Source organism: Equus quagga, chromosome 1 (assembly GCF_021613505.1).
Source record: "Equus quagga isolate Etosha38 chromosome 1, UCLA_HA_Equagga_1.0, whole genome shotgun sequence".
Taxonomy (NCBI): domain Eukaryota; kingdom Metazoa; phylum Chordata; class Mammalia; order Perissodactyla; family Equidae; genus Equus; species Equus quagga.
Window position 1 is genome coordinate 40,375,128 of NC_060267.1, and position 24,910 is coordinate 40,400,037.

At 35.7% G+C, this 24,910-nt stretch overlaps 1 protein-coding gene across 9 annotated transcripts in view; it reads right to left on the reverse strand.

Moving 5' to 3' along the window:
* Positions 1-24,910, reverse strand: part of PIK3C2G (phosphatidylinositol-4-phosphate 3-kinase catalytic subunit type 2 gamma) — a 363,044-nt gene that overhangs the window by 329,720 nt on the left and 8,414 nt on the right. For 6 of the 9 annotated variants that reach the window (XM_046638297.1, XM_046638295.1, XM_046638281.1 and 3 more), the window contains exon 1: positions 15,373-15,640. The exons of 1 other annotated variant lie outside the window; for it this stretch is intronic. The gene's annotated coding sequence lies outside the window, so the exon portion shown is untranslated. Of the gene's footprint in view, positions 1-15,372; positions 15,641-15,938; positions 15,974-16,563; positions 16,656-24,910 lie in introns of those variants that run through there. 2 more of the 9 variants (XM_046638263.1, XM_046638261.1) reach the window with 2 other exon arrangements.

Here is a 24,910-nt window from a genome sequence, read left to right on the forward strand (position 1 = left end):
ATAATGATACCTAACATTTTTTGAGCACCTGCCATGTGCTATGCTCCATATACATGTACATGTTTACATGTGTTAACATATTTTTTCCTCATCTCAACCTGTTGCATTACTATTACCATTTAACAAATGAGGAAACTGAGGCACTGAAAGGTGAAGCAACTTAGGCAGATCTCAGAGTTTGTGTTCACAAATTTGTTTTAAATAGAGATTAAAGAGAGGTGCATTGGTCTCGTGCTATGCTAATATGCTTGAATTTAAGCATTGCAACATAGCATTAACTCAAATCAAACTATCTCTACTGAAAAGAGTTGAAAACATTTAAATTTTTATTAATAACAACATTTTTTAAAGCATTTCTCACAGCACTAAAACTTGAAATGGTTTAGAGGCCTGCCTGAAAATCTCATTATCATGAGATAAAGGAGAATGAGAAATACTTATTCATATTGAAAATGTAATAAAAACAAAACCTTTTCCAGATCCATTTTTTCAATATTAAATTTGGTGATTTTAAGGAATATCTAATAATTTTGAATCTCCTGTTTAGCATCACAATCTAGAAGCTAGACTATTTCTTAGTTTATAAGCAAACAGAAATGTTGTTTAGTGCCAGCTGGTAACCATCTACACTCTGTATTGTGAAGTAATGCATAAAATAATTAAAAGTAATATACCTTGACTTTGAGGCAGAGCTGTACATACAGATTAGCAGCAATTATGACATAATTGAGAGGGCATGGTTATTGGGTCCTGATTTAAACATCAGTGCAGGACTATAGGAAATATGTGTGGTAGGCAGAATAATAGCCCTCCAAATACTCCCATGTCTTAATCCCTAGAACCTGTGAATTTGTTAGGTTACATGCCAAAAGACAATTACGATTGCAGAAAGAAATAAGTTTCCTAGTCAGTTTACCTTGATATAAAGAGATTATCTGAATGAGCTCACTGTACTCACAAGGATCCTTGGAAGTGTATGAGGGGCCAGAATAGAAAGTCAGAGTGATGTGATTTGAGAAGCATTCAACCCACTTTTGCGGGCTTTGAATATGGAAGAATAGGCCATGAGGTAAAGAATTTGAGCAGCTTTTAGAGGCTGCAAAGTGCAAGGAAACAGATTTTCCCCTAGGGCTTCCAGAAAGGAATACAGCTCTTACAATACCTTGATTTTAACACAATGAAACCCACATTTTATTTTTGACCTACAGAATCGCATGATAAATTTGTGTTGTTTTGTCACTAAATTTGTGATCATTTGTTACAGTAGCAATATAAAATCAATACAATATGCAAACTGGAAGCTGCTTCCTAAATTGACTAGAAAATCAGGGACTAGAAGTATAGCAGACCACACGAAAGCACTCTTCTCTTCTTTGTTGGTAAGTTCAGCCAAATTCAGACAGGGGTATTTAACATGTACTAGTAATGACAACTTAGTGTACACTACAATTGTTTATAACTTTCTATCCAGTTCAACTTTCAAGAGATCAGTTTTTATTGAGGGTTATTTCTTCTGGCTTCAAAGAGAAAGTACAGGCAAAATTTCGGCAACTATCAGAGAAAAGGCAGCTGCTGCCATCTGCTACAATTTTCTGAATCTAGAAGGATGCAGATATCATCCAAATAGCCCCAGTGTTCAGAATGGGAACAAAAATGTTTATTTTACAAAAGAACAAAGAGTAAAAAGAACCTTTCTGAAAATATCTGTTCTTGATCCAAAAACTTCCTGGCTACATTACTGAATATCTGCCAAGGAGAGATGAGAAAAGGGTGAAAGGAATAAATGATGAGGTTGAAGAAAAATGATCTTTATTTCAGATAATGAATTGTAGGCATTGCAAATTTACCAGTTTTTAAAATATATATAAATGTCATGGAAGACAAAGATTGTGCCAACATAAGACATGTCAGAAGTCTAATCAAGACTAAGCCATCTGTATTTTCAGTAAGGTGGAGGGAAAGTCTATATAGCTACGGCAGCTAACCTGGTCCCTGAGAAGACTCTGAGCTGGAAGGATAATCTGAAATTCTCATCTCTCTCCATTTGCTAAGCCAAGCGTACATATCATGCAGACACACACACGCACACACACAGATGCTTGCATTTTATCTAGACATAAACCTGACCTTTCTCAGCTCAACCTATATATGCCTATATATATTACACACACACACACACACACACACACACACACACACACATACAGGATACATATACACATACAAGTATACCTTGGAGATACTGCAGGTTCAGTTCCAGACCACTGCTATAAAGCAGGTATCACAATAAAGCAAGTCACATGAATTTTTTGGTTTCCCTGTGCATATGAAAGTTATGTTTACACTACACTATAGTCTATTAAGTGTGCAGTAGCATTATGTCTAGAAAAACAATGCATGTACCTTAATAAAAGTATTTTATTGCTAAAAAATGCTAACCATCATCTGAGCCTTCAGTGAGTTGTAATCTTTTTACTGGTGGAGGGTCTTGCCTCAGTGTTGACGACTGCTGTCTGATCAGGGTGGTGGCTGCTGAAGGTTAGGGTGGCTGCGGCAATTTCTTGAATAAGACAACAATGAAGTTTGCTGCATCAACTGGGTCTTCCTATCACAAACAATTTCTGTGTAGCATACAATGCTGTTTGATAGAACACATTAACCACAGTAGAACTTCTTTCAAAATTGGAGTCAATCCTCTCAAATCCTGTCACTGCTTTTGCAACTAAGTTTATGTAATAAATCCTTTGTTGTCATTTCAACAGTTTTCACAGCATGTTCACTAGGTGTAAATTTCTGTCTCAAGCAACCACTTTCTTTGCTCATCCATAAGAAGCAACTCCTCATCTGTTAAAGTTTTATCAAGAGATTGCAGCAGTTCAGTCACATCTTCAGGCTCCACTTCTAATTCTAGTTCCCTTGCTATTTCTACCCCATCTACAGTTACTTCTCCACTGAAGTCTTGAACCCCTCAGAGTCATCCATGAGAGCTGGAATCAACTTCTTCCAAACTCCTGTTAATGTTGATATTTTCCTCTTCCCTTGAATAACAACATCTAGAATGGTAAACGGTGTCTTATTGGCATCTAGAATGGTAAATCCTTTCCAGAAGGTTTTCAATTGACTTTGCTCAGATCCAACAGTGGAATTACTATCTATGGCAGCTATAGCCTTACAATATGTATGCCTTAAATAATAAGACTTGAAAGTCGAAATTACTCTTTGATCCATGGGCTGCAGAATGGATATTGTGTTAGCAGGCATGAAAACAGCATTAATCTTACAGTACATCTCCATCAGAGCTCTTGAGTGACCAGGCACATAGTCAATGAGCAGTATTATTTTGAAAAGAATCTTTTTTTCTGAGCAGTAGTTCTCAACAGTGGGCTTAAAATACTCAGTAAACCATGTTGTAAACAGATTTGCTGTCATCCAGACCTTATTATTCCATTTATAGAGCACAGGCAGAGTAGATTTAACATAATTCTTAATGACCCTAGGAGTTTTGGAATGGTAAATGAGCATTCGCTTCAACGTGAAGTCACCAGCTGCATAAGCCCCTAACAAGAGAGTCAGCCCATCCTTTGACACTTTGAAGCCAGACATTGATTTCTCTCTAGCTATGAAAGTTCTAGATAGCATCTTTTTCCATTATAAGGCTACTTTGTCTACACTGAAAGTCTGTTGTTCAGTGTAGCCACCTTCTTAATTATCTTAGCATGATCTTCTGGATAACTTGCTGCAGTTTTGACATCATCACTTGCTGCTTCACTTGGTACTTTTGTGTTATGAAAGTGGTTTCTTTCCTTAAATCTCAGGAACCAACCTCTGCTAGCCTCAAAATTCTCTTCTGCAGCTTCCTCACCTCTCTCAGCCCTCATAGAATTGATGAGAGTTAGGGCCTTGCTCCGGATTAGGTTTCGGCTTAAGGGAATGTTGTGGCTGGCTTGATCTTCCATCCAGACCACTTAAACTTTCCCCTTATCAGCAATAAAGCTGTTTCGCTTTCTTATTATTCAGGTGTTCACTGGAGTAGCACTTTTGATTTCCTTCAAGAACTTTTCCCTTGCATTCACAACCTGGCTAACTTGTGCAGGAGGCCTAGCTTTTGGCCTATCTCAACTTTCAACATTTTTTCTTACTAAGCTTAATCATTTGTAGTTTTTGATTTAAAATAAGGGTGTGACCCTGCATGTGGAGATCCAGAAGCTGCCAAGAGAAATCAGAGTTGTGAACACTCCCTGTTCAGTTTCATCAGTAATGTCTACGAATACCATCTACTTGAGCCCCTGGATGAGAGCTATAAAAAAACAGTCCCAAAGAAACATAGGGGAGTGAGCAGTTTTCTTTGTCTCTCTCCCTTCGAACTACAACTAAATGGACATTCATTGATCAACAGAGGATACTCACACAGCACCTCAGGACACCTGAGAATGCCATGCTGCTATACATTGGAAGGTGGATGGACTAGCCCCAGGGAGGAGGTGGAGATAGGTGACCAAGCACAAAGGCTGGGCGACCTAAGAGCAGAATTGACACAGGTAGGCAAGCGAACTGCTGGCTGCATAACATGCCCATAGCTCTGCTGTGGCCCAGAGTGGGCAAGTGAGATCCAGCAGGAAGAGACTGAGGCAGAGCTACAAGTCTGGGTGAAGCAGCTCCCAGCTGCTGTGACTGCTGCAATTCCTAAGGAGGGAGCATGTCTAGGTGGGTCTGTGGGAGCAGGCACCAGCAACCTGAAGCCCCAGTGTAATTGTTCCCACAGTTGACAGGAGACCCCACAGGGCCACTGTAATCCCAAGGAGGGGCCTGGGCTTGGTCAGGAACAGCTGACAGGGATCCTTGTCAGTGCAGATTACACAGATGCTGCCCCTTCCTCCCCAGTGTCAGCAAGTGGAAGCAGTAACGAAACGCTATCTCTTTGTGGAGATACAAATCCACACTAACAAGCAGTATAAAAAAATATATTAAATCTTCAGAACAGAACGAAAATGACAAATACCCAGAAAACAATCCCGAAGACACAGAAATTTATAAACTAAATGACAAAGAATTCAAAATAGCTATCATTAAAAACCTCAGTGATTTAAAAGAGAAAGTAGATAGACAATTCACCAACTTCAGGAGCTACATCACAAAAGAGCTTGATACTATAAAGAAGAACCAATTGGAAAAGTTGGAAATGAAAAACACAATTGAGGAGATTAAGAAAAATCTGGACTCTCTGAACAGTAGAGCTGATAATATGGAGGAAAGGACTAGCAGTTTGGAGGATAGGAATATAGAAATGATTCAGATAGAGGAGGAGAGAGAATTAAGACTGAAAAAAAAATGAGGAAACTCCCCAAGAACTATTTGACTCAATTAGGAAATGCAACATAAGGATTATAGGTATCTCGGAGGGCAAAGAGAAGGAGAATGGAGGAGAAAGCTTGTTCAAAGAAATAATAGCTGAGAACTTGCCAAACCTGGGGAGAGAGCTGGAAATCCATGTGACAGAAGATAGTAAAGCTCCAAATTTTATCAATGTAAAAAGACCAACCCCAAGGCATATAGTAGTGAAGCTTGAAAAAGTCAATGACAAAGAGAAAATATTAAGAGCAGCAAAGCAGAAGAAAATAATCTACAAAGGAACCACTATCAGGCTGTCAGCAGATTTCTCAGCACATACCTTACAGGCTAGGAGAGAGTGGAATGATATATTCAAAACTCTGAAAGACAAAAACTTGCAGCCAAGAATACTCTATCCAGCAAAAATATCCTTCAGCTATGACGGAGAAATAAAAACTTTCCCAGATATACAAAAGTTAAGGGAGTTCATCACCACAAGACCCCTGCCCCCAAAGAAATGCTCAGGAAGGTCCTCATACCTTAACAAAAAAAAAAGGAAAAGGGTTACAAAACCCTGATCAAAGGAGATAAGCAGAAAGACAAAATCAGAAAATTGCAGTGCTCCATCAGAACAGGTTAGCAAATGCTTAAGTATAACACTTCCAAGATAAAGAGAAGGCAAACAACAAGAATAAATATAATCTTGTCATTTTAGCTACCAACTCACAACACAAGAAGAAGAAAAGATGTGACAATAACAACCAAGAAGAGAGAGAGGAAAGGGATGGAACCAGCTTAGTCTAAGGAAACGTGAGGCTATCAGAAAATGGACTATCTCATTTATGAGATGTTTTATATAAACCACATGGTAACCACTAAACAAATAATTAGAACAGAGACACAAATTGCAAATAAGAAGAAAACCAACATAGAAAACAACTTAACTGAATTGGTGGTCTGAAATTCACAGGATGAGAAACAAAGGAAATGCAGGAGAACCAGAAAATGAGCAATAAAATGGCAGCATTAGGCCTCCACATTTCAGTAATCACTCTAAATGCAAATGGATTGAATTCTGCAATCAAAACACATAGAGTGGCAGGATGGATTAAAGAACAAGAACCAACAATATGCTGCCTCCAGGAAACACACCTCAGCCCCAAAGGCAAACATAGATTCAGAGTGAAGGAATGGAAGATGATACTCCAAGCTAATAGTGAACATAAGAAAGCAAGTGTCACCATACTTATATCGGACAAAGTAGATTTAAAGTCACAACAGCAAAAGAGAGACAAAGAGGGGCAGTTTATAATGATAAAAGGGGCATCCCATCAAGAAGACATATATGCATCCAACACAGGAACATCAAAGTACATAAAGCAACTATTAACAAAACTAAAAGGAGATATCAACAACAATATGATAATAGTAGGGGACCTCAACACTCCTCTAACACAAATGGATAGATAATCCAGACAGAAAGTCAACAAGGAAATTGTAGAATTAAATGAAAAGCTAGATAGATGGACTTAATGCTCCATCCAAAAACAGCAGGTTACACATTCTTCTCAAGTGTGCATGGAACATTCTCAAGCATAAGCCATATGTTGGGAAACAAAGCAAGCCTCAACAAATTTAAGAGGACTAAAATAATATCAAGCATCTTTTCCAACCATAATGCTATGAAACTAGAAATCAACTACAAGAATAAAGCTCGGAAAGGGGAAAAGATGTGGAGATTAAACAACAAGCTACTGAACTATCAATGGACCATTGAAGAAATCAAAGAAGAAATCAAATATTGTCTAGAGACAAATGAAAATGGAAACACACCATATCAACTCATTTGGGATGCAGCAAAAGCGGTCCTAAGAGGGAAATTCATCACAATAAGGCTCACCTCAATAAACAAGAAAAGTCTCAAATAAGCAAGCTCAAAGTACACCTAACAAAATTAGGAAAAGAAGAACAAACAAAGCCCAAAGTCAGTAGAAGGAGAGAAATCGTAAAAATCAGAGCAGAAATTAATGAAATCAAAACAAAAAAAGACAGTAGGAAGGATCAATGAAACAAAGTGCTGGTTCTTTGAGAAAATAAACAAAATTGACAAACCTTTAGCCATGCTCACTAAGAAAGGTGGGGTGGGGAATGGTCACAAGGGGTGAAGTGGTGCACCTATAATATGACTGATAAATAATAATGTACAACTGAAATTTCAGAAGGTTGTTAACTATCATAACCTTAATAAAAAATAAAAAATAAGTAAAATGAGAGGTGTGTGACTCTGCCTTTCATTTGAACACTCAGAGGCTATTACAGGGTTATTAATCGGCTTAATTCCAATATTGCTGTGTCTCCTGGAATAGTGAGGCCTGAGGAGAGAAAGAGAGACAGGGGAACAACTGGTCAGTGGAGCAGTAAGAATACAAACATTATTGATTAAGTTTGCCTTCTTACATGGGCGCACAGTTTGTGGCACCCAAAAACAATGACAATAGTAACATTGAAGATCACCAATCACAGATCTCCATAACAAATATAATAATAATGAAAAAGTTTTAAGTATTGTGAGAACTGCCAAAACATGACACAGAGACACGAAGTGAGTAAATACTGGTTGTAAAAATGGTGCCAATAGATTTGGTCGATATTGGGTTGTCACAAACCTTCAATTTGTAAAAAACGCAATATCTATGAAGTGCAATAAAGTGAATGGCAATAAAACAAGGTATGCCTGTATTTCAAAGTTTTTCATTAGAGACATTAAGTGACTACTAGTGACCAGTAATTAGACAGTCTGTTCTCATTTACCATTCCTCCATCTAAATATCTGACAAATGAGTTCTAACAGCAACCAGGTAAACAATGAGAGGAACAAAAAGAAGCTATAGACATTATTTATGAGTAATCACTGTATAGAAACTTCATTCCTAAAGGATAATTGGAAAAAAATCAACAGAGGTGATGTGAAAATATTCTGCAAGAAATAAAATGATTGTAACAAGTGAGATACAAAAGGAGAGATTACTTCTGAAAAATATGCGCTATGGTATACGTAAGTAAATATTATAAAGTCATAAGCTATATGTATTTTATAAAATTAAGAAACCATATGTTTGATTAAATGAGATATAAAAAATAGAAAACAATATAACAATAAAATGAAGAAAAAAGATATAGAGGAAATTGGATGAGAGGGAGATGTTAATAAAAATGGAGCTAATGAGCTATTGTATGTAAAGAAACTAAAAATTCAGTCACACATTGAAAATATTCATTAAAAGCAGAGTTGACACAGCAGAAAACAAAATTTTGCAATAGACATTGAGAAACACTCTGAATACAAAGGAAAAGGAACTACTGATGGAAATCAATGAAGGGTACTATTGCAATTGCAACAGTGAGAGAAAGGACATCTAACACCATATTACTGAAATTCTGAAAATAAAATGGAACAAATAGAAAGAGTAACATGGAAGATTGCAAAAGAAAATCTAACTAGGCTGAATAAAGCTCTGAATGTGCATATCAGTCCTGCATACACATATGGTACATACACGCAAAACCAGGAAAAAATACTCAAACTTTTAAATTTTAAAAATAAAGCATTTACCCACCTAAAAGAAGAAGGAGATGGAGAAAGAGGAGGGAGATGGGGGAAAGAAAAAGAAAAGTTAGCCTGGACATAGACTTCAACTTTAAACATCCACGTCTTAAGACAAGGGAAAAAGAGCTACATAGTTTTGAGGGTAAATATGTTTTATACCAAGCATTCAGTTTGCCCTTTATATGTGAGAGCAGCTGAAACATATTTGCATGTATGTCGGTGCTCAGGAATCTTTGTACCTTCTAATGGAAAAGGTATGTCAGCTGCAAAATTTTAATCAAAATAAGATTTCAAGAATAGGAACTGAGAACAAGTATTAAAAATCAATTAACATTGACTTAGTCTAAATAATTATTGCAAACACAATTTTAAATATAATAATTTTAAAAACTACTCAGTTTTGAGAAAGTAGGCGAAAAAATCATAGACTATTTCAACCAAAACTGAAAGGCATGCTAAATTTTCTGTCTTACAAGAGGAAAGGGGATTAAAATACACTGTTTTCTTTTCACAGATGATTAAGAAAAAATGAGTTAATATATATTTATTTGTATGTAATTGTTAAATTATATTATATTATGTATTACAGAGACTTATTAGTTGAAAAACAGCATGTATAATTTTCAAAACACTAGCAGAATCAAAATTTGATGACATTTACACTATAATCAGCCAGAAAACAGGAAATTAAAATTATGTAATAAAAACGGAAAACAGAATGAGGCAAGTAGGATCAATGGCATCTCTAATGACAGTAAATATAAGTAGCTAACTGGATTAAAAAATTATGCAAATATATAATTTTCGATTGTGTATTTTTTTGAAACAGAAACATAAAAAGTATCAAAGTTAAGAGAAAGGTATTGCCAAGTATGTTACTCAAACATACATGCACACACACACACACACAAACACTCACACCAACAAAATGAAGCAGGATAGGCAATACTAGTCTAGTATCAGAAAAAAGAATATAGGGCTAAAAGCATCAAGAGCCTTTTTTTGACCCTTTTATGTATCAAATAAAGGCCTGTGTGTGTGTACATTTTTTAAGGGGAATTAAATGACACGGCTGGAATTTTGTAACCAGCTCAATTTATTAATATTAAATTCTATATTTATGTTTTATATGTTTTTCCTTTTTCGTCTGCCCAAGATTGAATCTTCTAATAAATAATTCATCAATAAATCATAGCAGAAGAAAACTTTTTTGGATTTTTTATCCATTCATGATTTTTTAAATAGTGAACTACAAATGAAAAGAACGTTCTTAAACAGATAAAAAATGATTTGCATACACTAACAACCAAATTTTATTTAATGAAGAAACACTATGAGCTTTCTCCTTCAAATCAAAAATAGGATAATGATTCTATCACATTATTTTAGAAATTCTAGCTGATGCAATAAGATAAATGAGGATGTAACCATTAGAAAGGAGGGGAGGACTGTTATTTATAGATGATATGTTTATGTCTGCAGAATTTTAAATCCTTAGAAAATGTGGAGACATCATATTTCAACATGAGAAGATGTAAATTTGTAAAAATATAAATAAACTTTGGGAGAATTTATAAATTTAATTCAATACCTTTAAGTGGGAAATTGACAGGCTGATTCTAAGGCACTTTTGGGAAAGTAAAGAACAGAAAAAATATTAGTAGGGGTTTATATTTGAAAAGAGATACATATTTTAAAGACATAATTATTAAAACAATGCCTGTTGAGCAGTTATAGACACATGTGTTGAAAAAGCAGAAGAGAAAACAAATTAATAAACCCTAGCATATATCAATTTTTAGTTTAAGTTAGACGTGAAAGAAATGTTGGGTTACTTAATAGTTGGGGCAGGCATACCTGGTTAATCATTTGGTTAAATAAAATCTTAACACCACTAAATATGTATTACAACTGTAAAGTAAATTCTATAGGGAATAAAGATCTAAAATGTGAAATCGTGAGAATCCTATATCAGGGATTCCTAAACCACAGTGAAACAGAAGTTTGTCTTTTGTTATAAGAAGTTGTCAGGAAAAAATGCCCAAATAGGATTGAGAATTGCTGACTTACAGTAAGGTGTGTCAGCCTCTAGTGCATAGAGGCTTTCCCATGCTTTGTGAAAATATAGCATGCCTTGTAAAATTTCAAGGAAGGGCTATAGTTTGCAGTACTTTACAAACTAATTTACTCAGGATACTTTTTGAGATCCCTTTTGTTTTGGCCAGGACTCTTGGTCACAAGTGGCTGAAGTCAATGCAAAAGGTAATATGAGGTGAACTGCAGACATCACCTCTGTCACAACTAAGCCTCTCTTTCTCTCTTTGATCTTTTCTTCTCTAAGTATATCGGCTTCTGTGTTTTCTACAGCAAAATGGATTTTACCTCCAAGATGGAAAATAAGGGCAGAGGCTTCTGGGAAACATGTCCTTCCTGCATAACAAATGATGTCAGTTCAAAAACTTAAAGCAGGAATCTGATTGACCTGGCTTGGATCGTATGCATATCTCTTGGGTAAATCACAGGGGTCAGTGGTAGGCAGAGGGTGAATTATTAAGATTAGCCCAGACTGGACCATAAGCAGAACTCTATGTCCTGTTGATAGGAGAATGAAAGCCCAGACATGGCCACCCTCTTCCAGGCACACTCATTGATAGTTTCTGGAAGATTGTCCATCAGAACACATTCTGAAAAATGCTGAATAGGAAAAAAATACAATTTAATAACTACAACAATTACGAACACTTATTGAGTGCTAACTTAGAATGTGCAGTGCATTATTCTAAGTGTTTTCTATTTTTAACTTATTTAATCCTCACATAGAACTTAAGCCTCACGACAGTCCTTTGAGTAAGCATTGTTATTATCTTCATTTTTAAAGGAAACTGAGGAACAAAGAATGTAAGCATCTTACAGAGTTCATATAGCTAGGAAGGGGAAGAGTTGGGATCAACTCTTATAATCAGAAAAAAGGGTTATATATTTTAAAAGATCAACTCAACAACCTACTCCTGAAGCCAATGATTTTGACATAATATTTTGGAAAACTAGTATTATAAGAAATTCTTGATTGGTAGTAACAAACAAAGCATGAAGCTAAAAAATAATTGTATGGCATTGTACTGTATGAAGACTAACGAACCAAGTACTGTCCTTTCAAAATATATATCGCGAAGGTTTTCAGCTTTACTTTTTATTTTGGACGCTATTTATGGTTTTATGATTTTAAGAAATAGTGTATGTATATTTTAATTGTTACATTTAGCAATAGAAAATTATTTGGTAACTCTCAAGTAGAGATTTAAAAATAATTTGAAATAGCAAAGATATTTAGCGGGCAAAGTCTTGGAAATTGAAACAAATTAATGAAAATTAATACAAACAGTGAAATGACAATTTACTAACGCAGAGCGTTTTGCCACCAAAAAGGCCAGATACGTGAAGATTTAGTGAAGAGAAAATTAAGATAAGTCCTATGAAAGGCATAGAGAAGGCCTCTACTCTATTCTCTGTCTCAAGGATCAGAAAAAAAATTGTATCAGTGTTGTGTGAATTTTCTTCTTTGAGGCAATCAAAGTTTGTGTCCTCTTATTCATAAAATAAATGTTTATTGGACACCAATTCTATGCTAGTCACCATGCTAGATACTAGAGATATGACTGTGAATGTCACAGTCATAGTCTTCCTTATATGGTGCTGAAAGTCTCGAAAATGAATCAGGCAAGTGATTCTGAATGTTATACACATATTAGAGAAGGAGACTTCTTTTTCCTTCTTCAATTCTGAGCCTCCAAGCAAGTGAAAATAATGTGGTATAAAGTAGTAGTAAGGAATGGCTAATAATGGTGAATTGCAATGAAGAAGGTACAGTATTCTTATATAAGATCACTATAAGTTTGAGACAAAGATTAAAAACCTCCTGACAGCAGTTTTTGCTAAGGATGTATGTGTGTGTATGCATGTATACATGTGCATGCGTGTGGAATGATGTACTCAGATAATCGGAAACTGAGTGTGGATGTATATAATTATTTCATTTCAGTTCCTTAGACTTGGATAAATTAAAAGCTCATTAGAAACAGGAAAATAGGGTACATCTGAGGAAATTCAACTAAAGTCCAAGGGGTCAGAGTACAGATCAAAGGAAAATACACATATCACTAATTTCACTAGATAACCCTTTCTTCTTGAAGGTTGAGTACACAGTTATGCACTGTATATGCAAACATATAAACACACACACATGCATGCACACACGCAATGAATAAATAACCAGTCCGAGCTTACAGAATTATCTCAATACTGTGGGAGAAGAACACCAGCATTAAGACCCTAAGAAAAAGAACTCTCAAAATAATTGAGGGAAAGGGCTGCTGAGTGAGCAAGTGTGTAGACACTCCATATATACTTTTAGAGAACAGGCTTGTAGTCTTAAAAGATAGAGGAGAAAAAAGTTGTGACACATTTTAATCAGTTAAAGACAAGCAAACGCCTTGTCATAGCCAAGCTGACCCTGACGTTCCAACTTTCACTATAAGCCCGGTAGGATGGATTTCTATCTCAGAGGATGTTTACCTAAAAGGTAGAGAGTTGATGAGAAAGTTCTGAAACAGCAAGTCTAAATTCAGGCTGTCTGCTCACACAGCTAATTTTCTTGGTTTCCCTCATAGACAGTTCTCCTAGGCATAGCTGTCTCAGAAAGCATCATTCCTTATTCAAAGATGCACAATTACAAGAGAGAAATCAGAATGGGAATGGGACCTAAGCAAAAATATCACAACAAAAGAGAAAACCAACATGATCAGGAAAAATCAGATGAGGAACATAAGCCAATATTCAGCAAAACTCTTTGAAGAAGTAAAACAAAATAAAAACGTTCTCATAAAGTAATGGTGGGTAAAGATTGCAGTAAATATATGGATAATTCTAAATGGACACTGGCTGCATAAACAATAATAATTTCTACTTTGGAGATCAAAATACATTAGATATAATTAAATATTAGACCACAAGGCTATGTCAATTTGGTTTGAGTGATCCAAATTTTAAAAGTTATTTGTATTGTCCAGGAGGAAGTAGAGACGTAGATAACTTTAGATTTTTCAAGAATGCATGTTAAATTTTTAGATGTAGCCACTAAGATAATAGAAGGCGTATCTTTCTATTGGCAAAAAGAGAAAAAAAATGACAACAACAACAACAACACTCGATCAGTTTGGAAGAAGGTACAACAGTGGAGGGAAAAACACAGAAAATGATAAATATAAACATTCTCTAAAATGGTAGAAATGAAAACGTATATCAGAAGCACATAAATGCAAATAGTCTGAATATTTCATATGAAACCTCTAGATTGTTACATTGTGTTAAAAAAGGAAAAAACAGGCTAATCAGGTTTACTAGAGACATACCAGATATGCCAGGATAAGGATTGCTTAAAATTGAAAGGACAAAAAGGGATATACCAGGCAAATAGTAACAACAACAACAAAAAACTGGTGAAGTTATATTAAAAACAGACAAAACAGGCCAACCAGCAAAAAAAAAAATGTCTGAATTTGAAGAGGAGCACTTTATAGAAATAAAAGATTCAATTGACCTGGTGGGTATCTCAGATATGTACTAAAACTATTCCTTCCAATTGATACCACTACACATTGTAGTGCTACAAAAGGAACTGACAAATCCACCTGCTTAAAGGAAGGATTTAATAGAACTCTCATGATTTATAGATCAATTAGACAGAAATATCATTAAGCATGTAGAGGATTTGAAAAAAGTTAACTAGCTTGATGTAATGAATATATATAATATTAAATTTAATAAATGGAAATTGCACATTCTTTTCAAGGACATGTATTGCTTATGGAAATTGAACACATATTTGGCAATTTTAAACATATTCAAAGTCAGTATCACATAGAGTATTTTCTCTGATCCCAACGTAGTTAAATATCAGTAAAAAGAGAGTAATTTAGAAAAGAACTCATACGTTTTCAACTTCAAAAATATTTCTAAATAACTCGAGAAGAAAAAATTACAAAAAATGGAAAATATTTAGAAATAGAAAATGAAGTTGTCAGGAAAAGAAACATTTTTGTGTAAATTAAAAGTTGAAAGATGCACATCACCCTTATTCAATAGCTGAAAATAATTCTTGAAAATATTCCATCTAACAGAAAAGTAAATCATAGTTAATAACTTAAAAATAGACAAGTTGTGTTATAAAAGGACTATTGCTAAGAGCTGATAACAGTTCAAGTAGTTTTATGCCTAAATAGTTACAATGATTCATTTTTTGCTATGATTATCTGTATATCATCCCGTCAGATTATAAACTTGGAAAAAAAGTAATAATTCAGTTAGAAATTACAATCCCTTTCTAGTTAGGAAATGACTATTATATCACTTTTTCTTTCTAAGCCCCAAGAGAATTATACCTTGCTTTTACTTATTTGAAGAGGGCTTCCTCACGACGAAAATGATCTCAGCTCTGAGAGAGAGAAAGTGAAAGCATAGCCTGGAGGATCACACTGGCAACAGATGAGCTTGTTCATTCAATGAATCGATAACTTATCTACTTTATATGACCCTTTTCTATAGGAGCTGGATGAAGCTATCTCATTTTTTTGCCAGCTCAATTACTGTAGTATTGCCTTATGCTCAATATACAAACTTGCTTTCTACATGGCCCAGAGGGCAGGTAGATATGTGTAGCATGTCATGAAAAGAGACTTTGAGCTGGAATGAGAAGACCTTGACTTAAATCCGAGCTCTTAATGACATTGTTAATGATGTAGGTGATGTGTTCTTTAACCTCTCTCTCTGAGTCTGTTACCTGAAATACAATACTGCTTTACATAATGCATTTAAAAATTTAACACTATACACAAGCTACATAGTATGATTATTTTTTAAAAAGTGGGGGTATATCATTTCTGTCTTCAATCCCAAGTATCAAAAATCTAACTGTTGGCCAAGCAAGAAAGTAAGGGGGCACACATACTGTGTTCACATTGGCCTTCAGAGTCGCCAATGAAAAGGTTGACAGGACAGGCCAGGAGCCCAGCATGGAGTGACAGAACAGAAAGAAAACAGCTGCTTTTCTCCAGCAGAAATTCTAGACAGTTTGAAGCCCATAGGTTAAAAATCTCCACTCTTCATTTAATAAGAATTTCCTTTTGGAGTCATCACTGGCATGCAGTCTATAAACTACTGGCACTAGCTTCAAGACACTGAAGAAAAGGCACACAAAGAAAAAAGATCTACCAGCAGACATGACTGAAATTGGCTCAAGACTCTGACAGACACGAAAGTGAGCAGTTAGGAGATGATACAAAGGATACATCAATGCAATCTGTGGGGTCAGCAGAAAGAGAGAGAGAGAGAAGGAGAGAAGGACGGGGGGGAGAGCGAGAGAGGAAGAGAAGAAATAATCAAGGCATAATCAGTTCTTCAGGAAGGATCTATTTTCTGGGGAATATTTACAAACTTACTCAGATTTTAAACACATCTACCATTTAAGTTTCACAGTATAATTAAATAACTACTTTGCCTCAACAATACATTTGAATTCAAATATTCTCTAACGTATTTAGTTAAGTATAAGTTTCTTTTTTTCAATCTCTTACCTGAAGCATACATCTTCCTGAAATGAAACATGATCTTATTTCTTTTCAAGAGTGAAATATGCTCATACAGGCTAAAACACTTCTATTTCAAGATAACATTATGCTTCCACTAGAAGCTTTTATTCCTGCTTGGCAGGTTTGGCATGTTTTAGGAATCTATTTTTCATCAAACCCTGGAGGGTTATGTGGAAAAAAGGAGTTTACATAATGAATACGGGATTTAATCCAAAAACTTAACAATGAATTAGCTTCTCTGTACTAAACAGAATTTGTGCCAGAAGACACTGAGCCGCACTGTGCAAACAAAAATATACTTTTGAAAAAAATGGGTAAGGTGAACATATTTCTCCTAAAAATACTTTTGCTCATGTTATTGTAGGTTTGAAGGTGGGAGTGGATGGGGGTGGTGGATCCAGTGGTTCAATTCTTGGAAGCTGAGACGAGCCCTTGAAAAGGCTGCTGTAGCCATTCTGTGAGTTTGACTATCAGGTTATTTTCCTTACTTAATTAGGGTTTAACATATTCACAATGTTTTTTCTAGATTGGGAAAATATCAATTTTGTTTGCTAAACCTCAGGACCCAGAGTAAATTTCAATTTAAAAATAAATTTTATCATCTAATCATATTTGAAAGAAACAGAAATAAAAAGGAACATTTACAAAGTCAGCAAGAAAGTAGATGTGGGTAGTTTGTCATTGTTTTGGTATACTGCTGTTGAAAATGAGTAATATGTGGAGATTTTGTGGCAACATAGGAAATTTTATCAGAAGACCCAGGACCTAGGATCAACCAGAAGCACCCTTGCTTTATTGGGGAAAGTTTTAGGAAACAACAATATATTGGGCCACTTTTCTGTTACCAAAATATATCAGAGGATTCTCATTCTTTTTCTCTTTCTTCCTTCTTTTTAATTTTACATATTTTTTTAAGATTGATTTTTTGGATGGAAGGATACAGAAGAGAAAATTTAGAACTATGTTCACTTTCAGTGCTGCTTATAAAAAGGTATTTATAATACGAAATTTTCAAAATTGTACATCTCCCCTCGTACTCCTCTCCTTATGGTGCAACACAGATGTGAGAGGTTAAGACAGAGTGGAAACTTAACGTAGAAATGGAGGGAGGTGCCACAGAAAATGATTGCACCTTTGTATTTTAATAATAACCTAGATTGAAGTTCTTAACTTTGGGACTCTGGAAAGGGAAAGAGGTTTAAAAATAGCTTTACATGTAGTGACTATTTTTCCAAAACATTCATGCTAAACACTTACTATCTCTTTAATTCCTAACGTGTCACTAATTTTTAAGAAAATAATCCCTTGAAAAATTGGAAATTTTCGAACCTATAAATCTCTTACTATATAAGGATAGACTCACGTAAATTTTGGAGGAGAAGCTAAGAGAGCTGGACTGGCTTGAAAAGGAACAATCTAATCTTGGTAAAACTGAAAGATTAGAGTGAGCACAGTCAGATAGTCATTATTCATTAACAAGAAAGAGTATCAAAATGTACCTTGTACCTTGTACCTTGTTTTCTTTGAAAACATGCCCTTCAGTATCATCCATTTCCTTAATTCGTATGTTTACCTATTTTAGTAGAAACTTTAATTAAAAATAAAATCAGATGGACAAATATGCTATTTCTATAATTTACTTTTTCATAGCTTTGCTCTATGCCTACGACTAACAGGCGAAGCCTTCTTTCCTACACAGCAGTCTTCCATTTTTCAGGCAAAGCATTCAGGATAAAATGATCAACATTCAACAGTGAAATTGCAAGTCTTTTAGGAATAAAATATGATCTTTACAGCGTCAGTTTATTCAGTTTCCTATGTCTTGTGTAGTCTTACTTTAGTTTATTTTGTCTATGCCTTATCTTGTAAGATGTGAAGTTAAAAAGTGTCAGAAACAATAGTTTAAGTGTCTTGGTGGATAGCCTCCCAAAACTTTCCTGCTCATTGCATTAAGAAATAAATGTCCAAGTATGTATAACCTACTAATTGTTTTCTAAATATGTTTATTTCCCACACTCTGAAGTAAATATAATTTCATCGTTTGAAATGCCTTAATTTTTAGAACACACGTTCCAAGATAGGTACTATAAGTGTCCTTGCAAGTCAGCCTGCAGTCTTGCCTAAACCTGGGAAAGACTCTTCAACCCTGACCTTGCCAGTGGCATAGCATTTAACAGTCACCTTTAAAATGTAATATAAAAAGCTATGACCCAGAACCTTGAGACTGGCTACATGCATGTTTCATCTTTGCTCAGCATTTTCCCTACTCCTCATCTCTTCCTAATATTATTTGCATAAACTCTTTTGAAAGTAGGACCTCACTTTTAAGTCAAGAAATCTTATAGAATCTACTGGGTGCTTAGCTGCTGCTTGGTGCTGGGTATAATGTGACGAACAAGACTGGCAAGATCTCCACTGTGAAAATAAATGAAGGAAAACCCCCTTTAAAATGGAGTCAGGAAGCCCTGAAGGAGGAGCTCTCACTTACATACCACTAGTAGTAGCCTGTGTAACCAGCAGGAAGGAAGATAAGAATTGTTTTAATAAGGTCTGTTTGTATAGAATTGTTTGTATAAAATTCTTTTGGTCTCAACATTTTATCTGTGATGTTAAGAATGTCACTTTTCTTCTGGTACAAGGGAGGACATTTCTCACCTGGGAATTTCATCTCCTGCTTTTAAGAAAAGGACAGAAGATCCCTCCCTGCCCCAGCAACAACACGCCCACCACCTCCTACAGCCATTAAGAAACTGCCACAACCTCGAACTCTTGTGCTTCTCCAATGAACTTTTTAATTCCAAACAACCTTCCCAATTTCCTCCTACAGCCTAATAAACCCTGACTGTCAGGGCAGCCCCATGGCCCAGGGGTTAAGTTTGGTGCACTTCGTTTTGGTGGCCCGGTTCGGTTCCTGGGCACATACGTATACCACTCCTCCCGGCCGTGCTGTGGCTGCGACACACATACAAAATAGAGGACGATTGACACAGATGTTAGCTCAGGGGGAAATCCTCCTCAGCAAAAACCAAAAGCCAAAACAAAACCTGACTACCTTTGTCTCTTCATACTTGCCTATGATTCACCATAGTTTGCTTGTCCTGATTTGCAATTCCTCTGCTATTCCCAAATAAACTCACTATTTTTTTGAGCTTGCCTCAGTGTTATCTACATTGGTGTTGCTATCATGGAGTTTACAAGTACAGCTTCCCACTCCTAGTCCTGTTGCCTAGTAGAGTGATCTGAACCTAGTTAGTACCACATTGAAAAACAAATGAAGGCAGTTGCAGACATAATAAAGTTATTTGCATATTCCTACTTCAAATAGCAGGAAACTGACAAAGAAAGGGAAATGTCTTGATCAAATTATTTTGAAATTAAGTGCTAGTTACATTGCTGCTGTATTAAAAGCAAATTGCTTGTTCTTTCATTCACTTTAGCTTGGAAGGAGGGAAAAAATGAATCACTAGACTATGAAGTCTTTATAAAGATAGAACTTTCAGACCTTCAAAAATATTGAAGGACCAAGAAATTGATATTCCCAAACCTTATACAAACTGATTTTCTTGACACTTTTGTGAAATTAATCCAATCATTTCATTTTTTTTTTCTTTTAAAGATTGGCACCTGGGCTAACAACTGTTGCCAATCTTTTTTTTTTTTTTTCTGCTTTATCTCCCCAACCACCCCCCTCACCCTTGTACATAGTTGTATATCTTAGTTGTAGGTCCTTCCAGTTGTGGTATGTGGGACACCGCCTCAACGTGGCCTGACAGCAGTGCCATGTCCGTGCCCAGGATCTGAACCACGGGCTGCCGCAGCAGAGCACACGAACTTAACCACTAGGCCAAGGAGCCAGCCCCCAATCATTTGATTTTAAAGCATTATTCAATTACTAGAGAATAACCACAAATAAAAATTCATTAAAGAGTATTCAGTTGGAATAAAATAATGCTTTAACAATATATACTCTGCTGGGGTGTCCATTGTTCTTTAGCAGCACTGGTGAATGCCATGGATTGGCTCATTAAATGCCATTCCAACCTTCTTCCTCCTGTACATGTCTGACTGCAGATTCTGAAAAGTTTAAAGTGACACTTTACCTATACCTTTGCAGCCAAGAGTCAGGATGAGAATTAGGTTCTACCAATAAGATGTATTTGCACAAATTTGAGAGGGTGGAAACAAGGAATATTTGTGTTTGCTTTTGCTTTTTTTGCCCCCTACTCGCAAGCAAGATCTTGGTTTCTAAAGCAATACTCCAATGTCCATTCTTCACTTCCCTCAGTGTTGAGAGGCAGCTGTGGCAAAAGTAGTGGTGACAGCTAATTCCCACCTTTCTGCTTTGGAGATTGGTTTTTAAAGTGGAATGTTTGCACTCAGTTCCAGTGATGACCTCAATTCCTGGGTGCGTCAGTTCTGCAGTGTTCTGTTCCAGAGTAGAGGCCACAACTTTGGCTCATTATTTTTGAAAGTGCTTTATCCTCTGTATTAAATCTTTCTTTCCTGCTTTAAATATTTAGATTTGTTTCTGCATAACACAGCAGCATGTCAGACTGTGAGTTGTTGCCCAATATCTGTTATTAACCTCTTTCCATAATAGAGTTTCATCTGGTCAAACATCTATCCAATTAAAGACTGCCTTTCTCAGCCTACTAGTTGAGAGTTATGACCACGTGTCCGAGTTCTAGATAATGGAATTTAAACAGATGTTATATTTGGTACTTCTGGGTTTTTCATAAAAGGGTAGAGCATAACAATACTCTGGCATCTTTCCCTCTTTCTGATCACTATGTGACAGCAAAGGTTGAACAACGTCCCTGAATCCAGAGACAGAAGTCATGTGTTGAGAATGGTAGAGTTCTCTGTCAATAGTGAACGAGCTACCCTTGAATTCTTTTATGAGACATATATTTCTATCTTGTTTAAAATACTGGATTTTAGACTCTTTTGTTAATAGCATCTTGATCTTAAGTAAGATATGATTTGGTTACTAGAAGTGGGACTCTACCATAATGAAAAAAAAAATGAGGCATTGGTCTAGTAGTTGGCTAGTGTCTGGCCAGAGCACAGATATTGCAGGCTGGAAAGCCAGTGATCCTTTTACCACAACAAAACACTTGTTAAAACTTGTCACTTATACTTCTTCAAAAGGTAGACTACTTGCCAACAGAATATATAATGTTTGTGAACTGTTTGGAAAAACTCAGAACATTGAAAAAACAGAATGTTTATATATGTTGATTGTTTCTTATTGTGCAGAGTTCTGTGACAAGGTGTACTTGGGCTGGTTATAAGAGACAATATTAAAGAAACAGCTTTAACAGCGAATAGGCCTCTGCTGTCCTCAAGTGCCCATATTAAAACTTTTCAGTTAATTGGGGTCCATTCTAGCTTCAAAGGTTAGATTAAGTGTGATGCTTTCCCACCTAAACTAATATTTTCAGATAGCTTCAAAGTAGACACCATCAAATTGAGGGAAAGCAAAAATGTGCGGAGCACAGAGACCGGTAAATATAAGAAGATAGTCTGCAAGCATAGAAACATTGACTAGATTAGATCTTTGGTCATGGTTATTTGCCTGTGGATCTGACTGTCAGCAGCTAGACCAAAAGCATACTAAGTTTTTTAGGGATTGTATTGATCTGCAAAAGCCAATGTGCTTTGACCTTTAAGGAACTCCAGAAGCTTCCCAACTGGTCTTGCAAAATATAGCCCAAAAAATATGTGCAGTCGCCAACGAGGGAGTTTTGTCCAATTCTCTCTTGGGAGATAATTATAGGGTAATCAAATACTTTTGAGAGTAAAAGGGACACATATTTAGGACAAAGAACTTGTTCATTTAATATTGATTATACACCAGAACAATGCATATGAATCAAGACAGTCACAAACAAATCAGTCCTTATGGGAATAGAAATAATGGACAAAGAAAAATATTGTAAAGAAAGAAACAGGAACCACAAATGACAAGAGACAAAGGAATTCCTCCCAGACAATATTATCAGGATTTATTTAAGGAAATTATTTCACTGCCAGGCCAGGGACTGTTTGAAATTCTTATCCAATAGGATTTGATCGTTGCTTTGAGAAATGACAGCTGTGCTTTTCCTATTCTTCCATTTTCTTGGAAAGCAGCTGTGCTCACCACTGTACCTCCAACACTGCACTCTTCTATTGTTTTGAATGGGAATTTATAATATTAGGTGTATGTGTGTGTAGAGGGGGCAGGTAAGTGGGAAGAAGTGTACCCCTGATATTTGGCAGCAGGCTACAGGTTGCGTCCCAGTATCCTTTTCCCCCACATATAGTAATGGCCACATTTTCCACCTCCATTTCAATGAGATGTGGGCAAGGTACTAGTTCTACTCAATGAAATGTGAAAATAAGTGATGTGTGATTCTTCAGCTGTGCCCTTAAAAGGATTGCATGTGCATCCTCCTGCATGCTCCTCCCTCCTCAAACACACAACACACACATACACACACAAACATTCCTTGCAGATGGTGATGAATAGAGTAGCCACCTTAAAAATGGACACCTTGTACTGAGGATGGTAAAGTTGAATTGCTGGTTCTTATCATTACTTTAGATACAAAGAAGAGAGAGAAAACACGAGAGAGAAAATTCTATCTTGTTTACACTGCTATATTTTGGGTATCTTTGTTACAAAGTTTAAATTAAAGCTACTATAAGTACCACAGTATACATAGATTCAAACGATTATCTTTCTTAAATTTTACTTATGTTACTTACCAAAATGGAATCACAAATTCAAACTGACTATTTCTAGGTGCATGTTCAAAATAAGAGTAGCACAAAGTATTTATATTCTACGAATTTAGAATAAAAATTTAATTGTTCTCAAATACTTATTTCCAGAGAATATTTACAATAAAGAATCTATCCATTGACTATTCATGCCAGTAGTCATTAAATTAATTCTAATAAACATTCTACCCAGATTCTCCTATTAGACTATTACAACTTTTCACATAGTTTGGTATAAAGCTGAGAAATATTGTTACACATGGACTACTTGCAACGTGATTTTACAAGGTCTAATTTCCATTCTGGAAAAAACAAAATAAAAACTATCACAACTGAAAAACTATCACAACTGAAAAGCTATCTTACCATTAAGTGTATGCAAAATTAATGTTCAGAGTACAGAGTACACAAAAAGAAACAGAGGATTGATTTTAAAAGGAATTCACACTATTTTTTTCTCAGTATAATAAGACATGGTGGGAAAATCCCTCTACATTTAAGAAAAAATAAAAACAAAACCAAAACATGTATTCCCCCTGTATCCCTAATTTCTTGATTAAAGTAAATTGCTTGTGTTTCTCAAATGCAAAACCAAAGAGCTTAATATGTATACCCCTTTTCTCTTGCTCAGGTTTGTCTCTTTGGAGCAGACTGAGAAAGCGTTCACTGCCTTATGGCTAATAAGATCGCTGTGGTGAGAGCAAAGCTGAAATACGAAGCCTGAGGAGTGGAGACAGAAGATGAAATTTGGCTAACTGTTCTCTTGAAAGTGAAAGGAAATTAGTTGAAGTCGCCAGATTGGTTTTGGCTAATTTTATTTACTAATAGTTATATTTTACGGCACCATAGATAATTAGATGTGAACATAAGGGATAGTGATAATCAAATAGGAATTATATTGTGGGCATTTTGGAAATATGTGAATATTTTTAGGCCTTCGAGGATATCATTGAGCTACAACTAGAGTACAGTGGCCACGGACATCAGGATGGCTACTTTCCTTTGTGAGTTTATTTTCAGCTTCTGGGGTTAAGTTATCCAGATAAAACCCTCCTTAATTTCTTCCCTTGTTCTTCTGAAATTGCATTGCTCTTTATGGCAACAACTTTTGAGGCATTTATTACTTTCTTCCTGGTGTTACGATGGGTATATATGTATTTTCACTCTCCTGCTATACTGTAGAGTCTGTATTTTATTCACATCCTGTTGCTTTTTGAACATCATAAGCACCAATACATTTATTTTAAGAATTTATTGTCAATAACTTGATCCTACTTCTGGGCCTCTCTGTATTTTCATACGCTGATTACATTATTTCTACTAACTACAAGCATTCATAAAAAAGTTTTTTTCAATTATTGACACTTATTCTTCTATTCATTTTGTTGCCTTCTGGAGCCAAAATTAATGCAGCAAAGCAGGAAATTCCTCTTCCATCCTACAAAAATTTTTAGCACAACTTTTAAAAATGTCCCCTTCTGTTTTTTCTAGTCTCTTATTTGAATATAAGCTCTTTTTTGAGACAATTTACACACAATGAAATGTGTAGATCTTACGTGCACAG